The sequence below is a fragment of the Lontra canadensis genome, unplaced genomic scaffold (assembly GCF_010015895.1).
Source record: "Lontra canadensis isolate GAN:19392208 unplaced genomic scaffold, GSC_riverotter_1.0 scaffold63, whole genome shotgun sequence".
Taxonomy (NCBI): domain Eukaryota; kingdom Metazoa; phylum Chordata; class Mammalia; order Carnivora; family Mustelidae; genus Lontra; species Lontra canadensis.
The window spans coordinates 11,696,985-11,710,174 of NW_022631057.1; positions in this window are offsets into that span (position 1 = coordinate 11,696,985).

Below are 13,190 nucleotides of genomic sequence, written 5' to 3' on the forward strand. Positions count from 1 at the left end.
GGACTCACTGTTCCCCTCTCCTCCCCGCCGCCCTCAGGCAGCTCCAAGGACCCTCTTGTCTCTTCCTTGACCCTCACGCAGTCTTTAGAGGCTCCATTTTCCACCCACCCCGCAAGAAACCCAGGGGCCATCCTTCGGCCGGTAGCCAGGTCCTTCCTGGAGACGGACCTGCTAAGCCAATTCACAGCCAGGTGTGAACTAGGCAGACCCGCGCCCTCCCCGGGAACATGAGCCCTTCACGAGAAGCTGCAAATGAGAGACACAGTCAGCCTGGATGACGGCCTCTCCCTGGGCAGTTTAGCCTTGTGGTTAGGGGCACAGCCTCTGGAGCAGAAGGGTTCAAATCCTGGCTAGCCCATCCTCTAGCCAAGCAGCCAGGGCCACCTGCTTTGCCTCTCTGTGTCTCAGTTTCCTTGTGTGCAAAACCAGAGTTGTCATCAACGTGCCCAGTTCCTTAACACGGGGAAAGCACTCAGAACATATCTGGTACATATTAAGATCTAGGTAAATAATAGCCAGTAGTGCTTATTAACGGAAGGATTTCGAACAGTGGGCTTCATAGGTAAGTGCCCTTGTCTGCCCAGGGTGTGTGCTTGCCGCATCTAGGCTTACTTAGCCCTGGTTCTGTCGTCACAGGGTTTTCCCCAAGGAGATTTCCGGAGAGGATGAGTCCCAGCCTGAGACCCTCGCCACTGGCTGGATTAGGGGAGAGTCTGTGAGAATATCCCTTAAGCCAGGGCAGAAATGGTTGGGAAAGGAACTTGACCTCTGCCATTTCTTTCAAGTTCAGCTCCCCTGTGAACTGGGGGTGGGGCTTGGTGAGAGATGGGGGCACCAGGGGCCATTGGTGAACCACTGGGTCTGTCCACTCTGGGAAACCGGGAACAAGCCAAATTGTCTAGCAGCAGATTTTTCTGCAGGAATCTGCAAAATGGCCAGAAGACTCCAGTCCTCTGGGCAAGGAGATGGACAGTGGGGCCCTGCTCCCCTCACTCCTCCTGCTCCCATCTCCTCCCCTCTGGCCAGTGTCCCTCCAGGATGGGAAGGACAGGAAGACTGGAAGGCTCCTGGAGTGGGGTAGGGGAAGGCGTGGTGTGCAAATCTCTGCTCTGAATGTCACCTCATCTCCCAGCCTGACTTGCTCCAAGGACATGAGAAAAGGGCCTCCCCTGCCTCCTGCAGACCCGCCATCCTGGGAGGGCCCTCTCCTCACATCGGACCACCACGGGTCGGTCCAGCACCCATCGCAGGCATGGAAGACGCCACCCTATCCGAGGACACTGCTTCGGAAGCTAGGACAGCAGCCACATCAGGCAGAACACTGAGTTCACACCCCAGAAACTCTGATACACAGAAAGGAGACACCAAAGCAAAGTGGGGACCGCAGCCAACGGTAACTCTCTTAGGGCCTCTGCCGCGCAGAAGGTGGAGGGAGCACGAGAGACTCCCTGTGAGGCCCACAACTTCCTGGCTTTCGAGGTGAGTCAGGGGCTGGCCTACTCCCGGAACAACAGTGACTCAAGACAAAGGCCACACACTTGCGGAATTCAGTACAGAGGGAGACAGTGGGTTACTGGGGCACAGAGGAGGGCGCCCCTGATTCTATCTGGGAGCAGGGACATTTGAGCTGGACAGGCTGGGTCGTGTTACTGAAGGACAGGGGACAACAGCCAAGGGACCTTGCTCAGGGGTCACAAATCCTCCGGCAGGGGGTGGGGGGGATGTCCGGGAGGGATGGAGAACAGAGGAGGGTGGAAATGCAGGCAGGGGCCTCGAGAGGCCTGTGGAAGGGACCGAGCTTTATCCTGCCAACAGTGCGGAGGAGGAACGGACAGGACTTTTTCCTGATTATTGGAAGCCATATATCTTTATCATAAAAAATTGGGGGAGAAATAGCAAAAGGAGAAAGAAGAAAATTAAAATCACTCAGATGCCAACTACCCAGAAATAACCACCGTTAACATTTTGATGTTTTCCCTTCAGATTCTTTTTTATAAAGAGAAATTTAAGAAGAGGATATATATGATCAATACGACATGTAACATACAGATCTTTTTTTTTAAAGATTTTATTTATTTATTTGATAGAGATCACCGGTGGGCAGAGAGGCAGGCAGAGAGGGGTGGGGGAAGCAGGCTCCCCACCAAGCAGAGAGCCCGATGCGGGACTCCATCCCAGGACGCTGGGATCATGACCTGAGCTGAAGGCAGAGGGCCCAACCCACTGAGCCACCCAGGCGCCCCCATACAAGCATTTTAATAGAGTGAAATTGTGTATTTCATACTAAAAGATTATGTTTACTAGAACATCTTCTGAATTCAGAGAATACATATTAACATAGAAGTTATTTTATAGTAATTTTTTAAAGATTATTTATTTGACAGAGAGAGAGAACAAGCAGGGGGAGCAGCAGGCAGAGGGAGAGGGAGACGCAGACTCCCCACTAAGCAAAGAGCCCAATGTGGTGCTCAATCCCAGGACCCTGAGATGTACCTGAGCCAAAGGCAGCCATTTTACTGACTGAGCCACACAGGTGCCCCATTTTATAATAATTTAGTATAATATGCATGCTTTTTACTTTTTACTTTTTTGGTTTCTTTAAAGATTTTATTTTTAAGTCATCTCTACACCCAACATGGGGCCCAGATTCATGACCGTGAGATCAAGGGTCATGTGCTCCTCGTACTGAGACAGCCAGGTGCCTCTGTGCGTGCTTTTTGAAAAACTAGATTGAGATTATACAAAGGCAGAGTTTTAAATTTTATTTATTTATTTTCAATAGACAACACATTCATGTGCTCCGTAATTTAAAAAGTCCAAGAGAGTATATAGTGAAAATGTCCCTTTCCGCCCATCCCCCTCAGCTAGCTTCCCTCCTTGGAGTCAGTGAATATTTCTGGAAACTTCCAGGGACTTTATGTGTAGACAAGATAAACACATCTTACCTTCTCCCCATTTCACAAATGTTACACAAGTGTTAGCCACTGACTCTGCATTGCCCGGTTTTTACTACGTATATCTTTGATAGTTTTCCTATCAATATATAGTTTTCTCATTTTTTATGACGACATCATATTCCATGATACGAAGGTATCTCATTTCTGTCCCTACTTAGTCATTCTAGAGATCTTCTGTCCACATAAACAGTGCTGCAATCAATAACTTTGGACAGGTGTCATTTTGCAGAAGAACACCTCTATCTGCGGGAGAGCCTTCTAGAAGTACGAAGATGACGAGGATGATGGGATCACAGGTCAGGGGTCAGGTGCAGTCATAAGTGTTGATGGCTGATGCCAAATAGCCCTCAGCAGACGTGACACCAATTGCTTTAAAGTGTCCCTCTTTGGGGCACCTGGGTGGGTCAGTCATTAAGTGTCTGCCTTCGGCTGGGGTCATGATCCCAGGTCCTGGGATTGAGCCCTGTGTTGGGCTCCCTGCTCAGCGGGAAGCCTGCTTCTCCCTTTCTCCCTGCTTGTGTTCCCTCTCTCGCTGTGTCTCTCTCTATCAAATAAATAAAATCTTTAAAAAAAAAGAAAAGTGTTCCTCTTCTGGGGCATCTGTGTGGCTCAGTTGGTTAAGCATCTGCCTTTGGCTCAGGTCCTGTTCTCGGGTCCTGAGATCGAGTCCTGTGTCAGGGTCCCTGCTCAGCGAGGGGTCTGCCTCTGCCTCTGCCTCTGGCTCACGCTCTCTCTCTCTCTCTTTCTCTGTCAAATAAATAAAGCACTTTTTTGAAATAAAAATAAAAAAAATAAAGTGTCCCTCTTTTGATGTAAATGAGGTATGAAAGCAGGCGGGAACTTGGAGGCTAAGGAAGGCGGGACCCGCTGCAGGCAGGCAGCACAGGCAGGGAGGTGCTGCCATAGAGCAGGAGACACTGCCCGGGACTGGACTGTGGGTCAGAACCGCCCAACAAAGGCGGTGCTCGGGGCTGGACCTGCGGCTGCACCACACGTGCCGGACCTGGAATTCACAGGCAGGGACACCAGCGAGCATTCGGAGGGGAGTGTGTGGAGGTCTTTGATGGGGCGACGGGGCAGTGGGACGGGTGGGGAAGCCCCATTTGGGGTGAAGGGACAGCTGGGATAAAAGCAGCCAAACAGAAGGAAGGAGCGCCTCGGGTTTCAGGAAACTCCGGTTCCCAAAGTGTCAAGATACTAATGATGAGCACGAAACTGAATTTGGAGCATTCTCCTATGCTCCGGAAAGCATGAACACAGACTGTGAAGAAGGAACTGAAGGAGCGCCCGGCTGGCTCAGTCAGTGCAGCATGCGACTAGATCTCAGGGTCGTGGGTTCGAGCCCCACATTGGGTGTAGAGGTTACTTCAAAAAATAAAAACAAAACCAGAAAAAGAGGGAAGTGCAGATTTCTGTTTCCAGACCGACTACTAGCCACATGTTTGTCATCCCTCCTGTGACCCCCCTGACGAAACCAACGATAAAGCAATTGAAGGAAAGTACATTCTCTTAATGAGGACGAGAACAGAAGGGAGGCTGGCACAGAGGGACAGTTTGGGCGAGTATATAGGGACGGACATGGAGAAGAGCGGTCCCCGATGAAGGGGGAGGACAGAGTGGGAGGCGGCTGAGAAGGCGCCACGTCATTCCAGCAGAACCACAGTAGGGCTCAGAGAGGCCGGGGGTTGGATGGCGTAGAGGAGGCAGGAGACTGGCAGCGGTGGCTAAAAAGAGGAGGACTGGCCAACAGCGCAGCAACGGCAGATCCCTAAGCGACATGAAGGGCAGCCAGGGATCCATCCCCATCGGAAGGTTCAACAACCCCAAAGAAGGGGCTTCCACTTCTGTTACTTGGAGTCCCCCCACCTTGTGACCCAGGCTTCCTCCCCGGAGGATATGAAGCCAACTGACCAGTCCAGCCTCGCTCTTCAACACGGAGAGACAAAGACCTCAGACATCTGGCAAAGCCTCTGGTGTGAAAAGGAAGCAAAGGTAAGTACACAGGGGCGGCAAGGGTGCTCCACGAGAAAGAGAAACACCTTCCGACACAGAAGACACAAGAAAACCTTCCAAACCTGATAGGTATTTTCAGGGAGATTTGAGGGCTGTTGCATCCCCAGACAAGGACAGGAGGCTATGAAAGAAACAACCAGAAAATAGTGTGAGTGGGGCGCCTGGGTGGTGCAGTTGGTTGAGTGTCCGACTCTTGATTTCGGCTCAGGTCATGATCTCAGGCTCATGAGATCGAGCCCTGAATCCAACTCCTTGCTGGGTATGGAGTCTGCTTGAGATTCCCTCTCTCCCTCTCCTTTCACCCTTCCTCTTCTTCCCCTCCCCCTCATGCTCTCTCTCTCTCTCTAAAAAAAAAAAAAAAAAAAAGAATAAAAGAAAATAGTGTGGGCTACCAGAAATTAAAGTTAGGATTATAGAAATAAATATTTCAGTAAACAGTGTTGGAAGGTAGAGAATTAGAAAATCATTATGATAAAAGTCTATCCAGAACAAAAGTACAAAGAAATTCTCAAATAAAGAAATAAAATAATTCCCCAGAGCCAAAGAGCAGAATTTTCGAGTATAAAGTGGACACCAAGAATCACGAGTAAATGAGACACCATAAGCTCTGTCGTCGTGAACTTTTTAAAATAGCAATGAGAAACACAAGATCCTCAAAGATTCCCTAGAGAGGAAAAAGTTTACCTCTAAAAATATAAGAACCAGGGGCACGTGGCTGGCTAAGTTGGTTAAGCATATGACTCTTGATCTCGGGGTTGTGAGTTCGAGCCCCACGTTGGGTGTAGAGATTACTTAAAAATAAAATCTTAAGGGGCACCTGGGTGGCTCCATGGGTTAAAGCCTCTGCCTTCAGCTCAGGTCATGATTCCTGGGATCGAGCCCTGCATCGGGCTCTCTGCTCAGCGGGGAGCCTGCTTCCTCCTCTCTCTGCCTGCCTCTCTGCCTACTTGTGATCTTTGTCTGTCAAATAAATCAAATCTTTAAAAAAAAACAGAATTAGACTGGCCTCAGGATTCCCATTAGCTAAGGCTAGAATAATATCTTTAACATTGTGTGAAAAAAGCGATTTTAAATTTTTTTATAAACATTATTTATTTATTTATTAGAGAGAGAGAGAGAGAGAGAGAGAGTGCGCGCATGAGCAGGGGGAGGGGCAGGCAGAGGGAGAAGCAGACTACTCGCTGAGCAGGGAGCTGGACACGGGGCTCGATCCCAGGACCCTGAGATCATGACCTGAGCCGAAGGCAGACGCTTAACCCACTGAGTCCCCCAGGTACCCCCCCAAAATAATTTTTAATGCAAAGTCTATATCCATCCAAATTACCATTCAATGTGATGGTGGAGCCAAGACACTTCCAGAAAGGAGGGACTCAGAAAATCCATGTACCATAAGCCCCCTCTTAAGAAATTACTTTGATGTAAAACGGGGTGTGGGAAAATGATAGCATAAACAAAGGAGAAAAAGAGAGGGAGGGAAGGGAAGAGGAGAAGGAAGAAGGGAGGGAAGGAGGGAAGGAGGAAGGAAGGGAGAACAATGGGACCAGGCCAGGGCATCAGTGAAAGGAAGAAGTCCCTGGTGGACAACCGTGTAACAGAAAAGCACACACCCAGGGGCGCCTGCCTGGCTCATCAGAAAAGCACGTGACTCTTGATCTCAGGGCTGTGAGTTTGAGCCCCACAATGGGCATAAATATTACTAGATAAATAAATAAGCAAACAAACAACAACAACAACAACAACAACAAAACCAGCTTGTCCAAATTAGAGCATAAGAGAGAGGACCCTGTGTGTGGGGTCCCTGAGGAAAAGGGGGACCTCATAAACAGAATCCTCGATAGGCTGAAACGTTGGAAGACAAAACTTGAGGAAATGATAATATCAAGTGAAGAGAAGAAGAGAAGTACAAGGAGAAGGCAGGAGGAGACAGGCAGTCGAACTCTAGGATGAACTCAAAAGGAAAGGTAATTCTGAGACATTGCTGGCTCTGCCACAATCGGTGTTTACATTGTCACAAATGTAAACATTATTTATTGGACTTAAACTTTTAGAACCAACCTATAGGCAAAACGTGAAGACCTAACAATGGTTAGAAAATTAGAATTTCAAGGAAATGTTCAGAAGACAGAAGTTGGGAAGGAGAGCCCAAGGGAAAGGTAGGAGTGATGGTAGGCTCAGCCTACAAGATGGCGAGTCCAGACTAGCTAGAGCTGACGAGATGAGAAATAAGATACAAATACGTTACCTGAAACAGCAAAGGTCACCAACAGATTTATTTTCATTTTATTGAGAGGAACTGAATAAAAACAGCTTTCTAACCATGTTGGGAAGAGGATGGGAAGAGGGCTGTACGGATGATGTGTGTGAACTCCATCCCTGTGCTCCCCAGTTAACAAATCAATAGAGGCTGTCTAGAAAGCAGAAATCCAGAAACAGCAGCATAAGCACATTATTTAGAGATGCGGAAGTCACTCCCAGAACAACGGGGGTAGAAGTGTTTGCCTCTGAGGAGTGAGACTAGGGGAGAGGATGAGGTAGGACTGTTCACTGTAGGCGCCTCCATTCAGCCGTCGTTTTAACAAAGTGCAGGATGTTCTTGGATATAAACATTTAATTGTATCCCAAGGAAGACAAGAAGGCAGGCTCATGCACCTGCACGTGAGGGCTGGAGGCCAGATTCCAAGGAATCAGACACCCGAGTCATGAAATCCCTTACAGGTAAGATTGAAAAGCGACCAGGAAAAATGAAGAGGACGTTGGCGACGAGAGAATGTTCTGATTTTCGCAAAGAGACAGACGGTATTTCTGGAAACAACGGACTAAACCACTCAATATAGAATCCTAGCAAAATTCTAGCACAGATTACTAAACAGATGGCTTGGGAGTGTTTGGGGAGTTATTTATTTATTTATACTCTGCCTTGTTCCAGAAAGAAGGATTTGTAGAGGCTTACAGAGAGGCGAACAGTACAACAAGATAAAAAAATAATAATTTTCCGTGAGGAAAGAGTCTCAGAAAGTTAACCACGGCGTTGCTATGTGACCCAGAAAATCCGCTGTGGGTAAGTGCCCGAAAGACCTGAACCTTGTTCTCATGAAAACTCGTATGTGAGTGCTCCCAGCAGCGTTATTCGTGATGGCAGAAAAGTGGAAACCCATGTCCATCAATGGATGAATGGAAAAGCAAATTGTGGCACAGCCCTGTGATGGAATTTCTTGTTCAGCCACGAAAAGGGTACTAGATGCGTGTCACAACACGGAGGAACCTCGGAAACATGCTAAATGAGGGAAGCCAGACCCAAATGCCACATATGATATGAGTCCCTTTCTATGAATTGTCCAGAGTAAGTAAATCTATAAGGAAAGATGGTAGACAGTGGTTGCCAAAGGCTGAGAAGAAGGGGGAAGGGGATGTGACTGCTAATGGGGATGGAATTTCCTTTAGGGGTGATGACAATGTTCTGGAATTAGGTAGTGGCGATGATCACACAATCTTGCGGGTGTACTAAAAACCGCGGACTCATACACTTTGCTTTTTTAAATTAAATTATTTGAGTAATCTTCTACACCCGACATGGGGCTCGAACTCACAACCCTGAGATCAAGAGTCGCACGCTCTTATAACTGAGCCAGCCAGGCACCCCTGAGTCATTCACTTACGGTATGGGGATTATATCTCAACTAAAAAAAAAGGAGGAGGATGAGGAAAGGGGAATAAAAGGACAGAAAATAAAAAAAGGAACCGAGTCAGCACACGATACATATACTATACGATTCTGTACAGGCGATGAAGGTGGACCATGACTTCAGCCATGAGATTTCCAGCAGCTTCTATCAGCTTGGAAAGGTGTTAATTAAGTGATTCCCAGCATCCACAAGATAAAAAAGAACTGGATATTCAGGAGAATTGCAGTTTTTCTTGGTACGGATGCCCGGCAGGAACCTCTCCTGTGCATCTTCCTACAGGGATCCGTAGGCAGCAACATTCCCACCGTAACTGCAGTAATCCATCGTAGGCTTGCTCCAGCCAGGCAGAAAGCCCCGGTAGAATTCAACAAGGACACTTTAACGCAGGCCCTAAATGGTCTGCCAGGGTATGTGAGCAATTCTCCAAGGGCGAAATGTCCATTCTCTGGAGCAGTGGTTTCCAACCTTGGCTGCACATGAGAAAACCCCCAGGAGCTTCGGCAAAATACCAGTACAGGACCCCATCAACCAGAGAAGCTGACTGTCTTTAGCTTCCAGGTGATTCTGACCCATAGCCAGGTCTGAGAATGACTAATAGATGAAATGTTCATCCATCACCAAACCCTCCACGAATATTATTTCTTGCCTCAGAGTTTATTCGTAAGTTCAAGCTTCTAGTAATGAAACTTGAAATTCACGGACTCCTATATCCTGGATGTCTGCTGGGCACCAGGCAGGTGCTGGGCCGTGCACCTGAGACAGAAGGATTAATGTGTGACCCAATCTCCATCCTCGGGGCACAGACATCCGATCTGCGTTAAGGACACCCCAGCTGGTGATCACAAGGAAGGGTGGTAAGTGGAGATGGAGGGAACACGGGCAGACCCCTTGGGTAGCAGTGGGGGGTGGGGAGCTCCCCACAAGATGACTAGCTCACCTGAGCTCCAAATGAAAGTTTAATTAGAGGGTGGAGAATGGGGCATTGTATTCAATATTTTTCTCAATGAGTTGGATGACGGTTAGTAACCATCCATTATCACTGTGAGGGGCCATCCTTACTCTGGGACAGCTGGAGGAATGGCCCTTCTGTGGCACCACTGAACTGGGATCCACAGTGTGCTGGCAGGGAAGAGAAACCCAAATGGAAATTACATGAGGCTCAGGGTAGGGGAAGACAACGAAAAATGTAGGCGGCACCGAACTCCGTGTTCTACCAGAGGCTCAAGTGTGCTCTCATTTCTTCCCACCGCAACACTGTAAGGATGTGCTATTTTGCAGTTTAAGAGAATTGGGCTGACAACGTTGAGGGTGGAGATGACAGTTGAGTGAGGGACCAGAACCTAATGCTGATCTGTCCTGCTCCCACGCCCAGATTCTTCCCGTTATTCCACGTAGACCAAGTGCTATACTGCATAGGACTTCCATAAGTCAACTGCATTTCGACAACTGCAGTTCTGGGGGCGTGGGGCACCTGGGTGGCTCAGTCGGCCTTCCCCTCAGATCATGATCCCAGGGTCCTGGGATCGAGCCCCACTTCCTGACACCTTGCTCAGTAACGAGCCTGTTTCTCCCTCTGCCTGCCGTTCCCCCTGCTTGTACTCTCTCTCTCTCTGACAAATAAATAAATAAAATCTAAAAAAAAAAAAAAAAAAAGCAGTTCCTGGGGGAAAATGTCACCAGCTCTAAGCCTGCGCACCAGTCTTGGGCGTGTAAGTGGGAGTCGAATGTGAGAGGCAGATGGCGTCATGGGGAGGGTCCAGACTTTGGAGTGGGTTCAAAATTCAGCTGCGATACTTTCTAGCTGTGTGGCTCTGGGCAAGTTACTCTGCCTTCTTCAGCCTCAGTTTCCTCATCCATAAGAAAGAGATAATAATGCCTGCCTCATAGGATCATTGTGAAGATTAAAGATAATGTAGCTATAGACGCGGAGAAGATATTTATAATATACGTAAGTGAGAGAGGACTTCTATCTAGAATATAAACAGAACTCCTCAATAATATTTCCAAGGACAGACAACTCAATGTTGAAAGTAGGCAGAAGACTTGGGGCCCACGGATGGCTCAGTCGGTTAAGTGACCAACTCTTGATTTCAGCTCATGTCATGATCTCAGGGCCGTGGGATCAAGCCCCATGTGGGGCTCTGTGCTGGGCATGGAGCCTGCATAAGATTCTCTCTCTTGCCCTCTCTCTTTGCCCCACTCCCCACCCTCCTTTCTCTCTCTCTCTCTCTCTCTAAAATGAAAACATAAATCTTAAAAAAAAAAAAAAAGTAGGTGGAAGACTTGAAGGGGCATTTCACAAGAGAAGATGTGTAAGTGACCAAAATGTATATAAGATATTGAACGGTAACTCTTATTAGAGAAATGCAGATGAAAACCCCTAAGAGGGGCGCCTGGGTGGCTCAGTGAGTTGAGCCTCTGCCTTCGGCTCAGATCATGATCCCAGGGTCCTGGAATCAAGCCCCACATCGGGCTCTCTGCTCAGTGGGGAGCCTGCTTCCCCTCTCTCTCTGCCTACTTGTGATCTCTCTCTCTCTGTGTCAAATAAATAAAATCTTTAAAAAAAAAAGCAACTAAGAAACTAATGTCTCCCAACATGAGGGTTAAAGTGAAGGTGACTGGTGACAAGGACGTAGAGAGAAAGGAACCCCAAAGGAGTGTCTGCTGGTACAACCTCTTGGATAACTGCTTGGCCACATCACCTACGCTATACCAAGCCCATGACCTCACACCTCCACTTCTGAGCAAATCCTCAACAGTCCGAGTGTTTCCATCCCCCAAAAGACAAGTCATGAATGTTCACAGCAGCCCTATTTATAGTAGCTCCAAACTGGAAAAAACATGAATGTCCATCAATAGCAGATGGGATAAATAAATTCGTGTACATAACTTTGTATGCCATCAAACTGTATGCAAATAAATTGTGTGTATGTATACGGAGGAATACGGCACAGCAACGAAGAATAACAAACTTACGCTCTCACAGACATAATACTGAGCAAGGCCATTACCGTTTCTGGGGTGGGTGCTGGAACTATTCTGTATCTTGATCTGGGTATGTACACATATAAAAATTCAGTTTGTTTATTTAAGCCTTGCACATTTTAATCTACATAAGTTTGACCTCTATTAAAAAAAAAAAGTAAAGTAAACAGGGGGTGCCTGGCTGACTCAGTCAGCAGAACATGTGATGCTTGATCTCAGGGTTAGGAGTTCAAGCCCCATTCTGGGCACAGAGCCTACTTCGAAAAATGTAAACAAAAAGTCACTGTATGTCGTATGCTTAGCACAGAGTGGCCACTCGATAAAGCCATCAAAGTTGCCAGAAAAGAGGAGGCAGCAAGCCCATTGTCCTCAGTACCCCTTAGACCACTCGGAGCAGAATATGGTGCTGGGAGACCCCATTTTTATGAAGGTCACTAAAAATCAGAGCATGACATGATCGCAGAAAAGCATCGCAAGGGGTCTAGAATACACGGCCAGTGAGGGTTGGCTGAAGGAAGTAGAGAGGATGTTGCTGGGGACAATGAAACTTGTCAAGGGAGAACATGAAGAATGTCTTCAAATAGTGAATGGCTCTCTGTAGAGTGGGAATTTGAGTTCTCCTTTGTGGCTCTAAAGCAGTCATTCGCACACTGGAGCTGCCACCGAGTCCCCTGGAGGGTTTTACTGAAACAGATTATTTCTGACTAGCTGGTCTGGGGCAGGACTGAGAATCTGTTTCTTTCTCTCTCTCTTTTTATTTTTCTAAAGATTATATTTATTTATTTATTTATTTGACGGGAGAGACCCAGTGAAAGAGGGAACACAAGCAGGGAGAGTGGGGGAAGGAGAGGCAGGCTTCCTGCTGAGCAGGGAGCCCGATGTGGAGCTCCATCCCAGGACCCAGGACCTGGCAGACACTTAATGACTGAGCTGCCCAGGTGTCCCTTAAGATATTGTTTTTAAATAATCTCTGCCCAACGTGGGCACAAACTGACAACCTCAAGACCAAGAGTCACATGCTCTACTGACTGAGCCAACCAGTCAGTAGAGAATCTTCACCTCCTTCTCACTTTTTTTTTTTTTTTTTTTTAAGAGAGAGGGTAAGTGGTAAGAGAGAGGGTAAGGGGTTGTTGGGGGAGCAGAGCAGAGGAAGAGAGACAGAGAAAATCTTAAAGCAGGCTCCACGCCCAGTGCAAAGCCCTGATGCAGGGCTCGGTCTCACGACTCTGAGATTATGACCTGAGCCAAAATCAAGAGTTGGAGGCTTAACCACCTGAGCCAATCAGACGCCCCAAGGATCTTCATTTCTAAGGAGTTCCCAGGACATCCTGATGCTGCTGGTCCGGGGACATACTTCGCTAGCCCCTGTGCTAGCGTATAGACCAGGAGAGCGATTTGTGCTGTTGTTGGGAAGGAGGACGAGGAGGAGGAGGAGAATTCATTGAGCCTGGTACACCAGCTCCTGTATCACACCCTGTCTACACTTTCTCACAGTAAGGGAGGTATTATTCTCCCCATTTTCTTTTTCTTTTAGTAAGCTCTGTACCCAGCA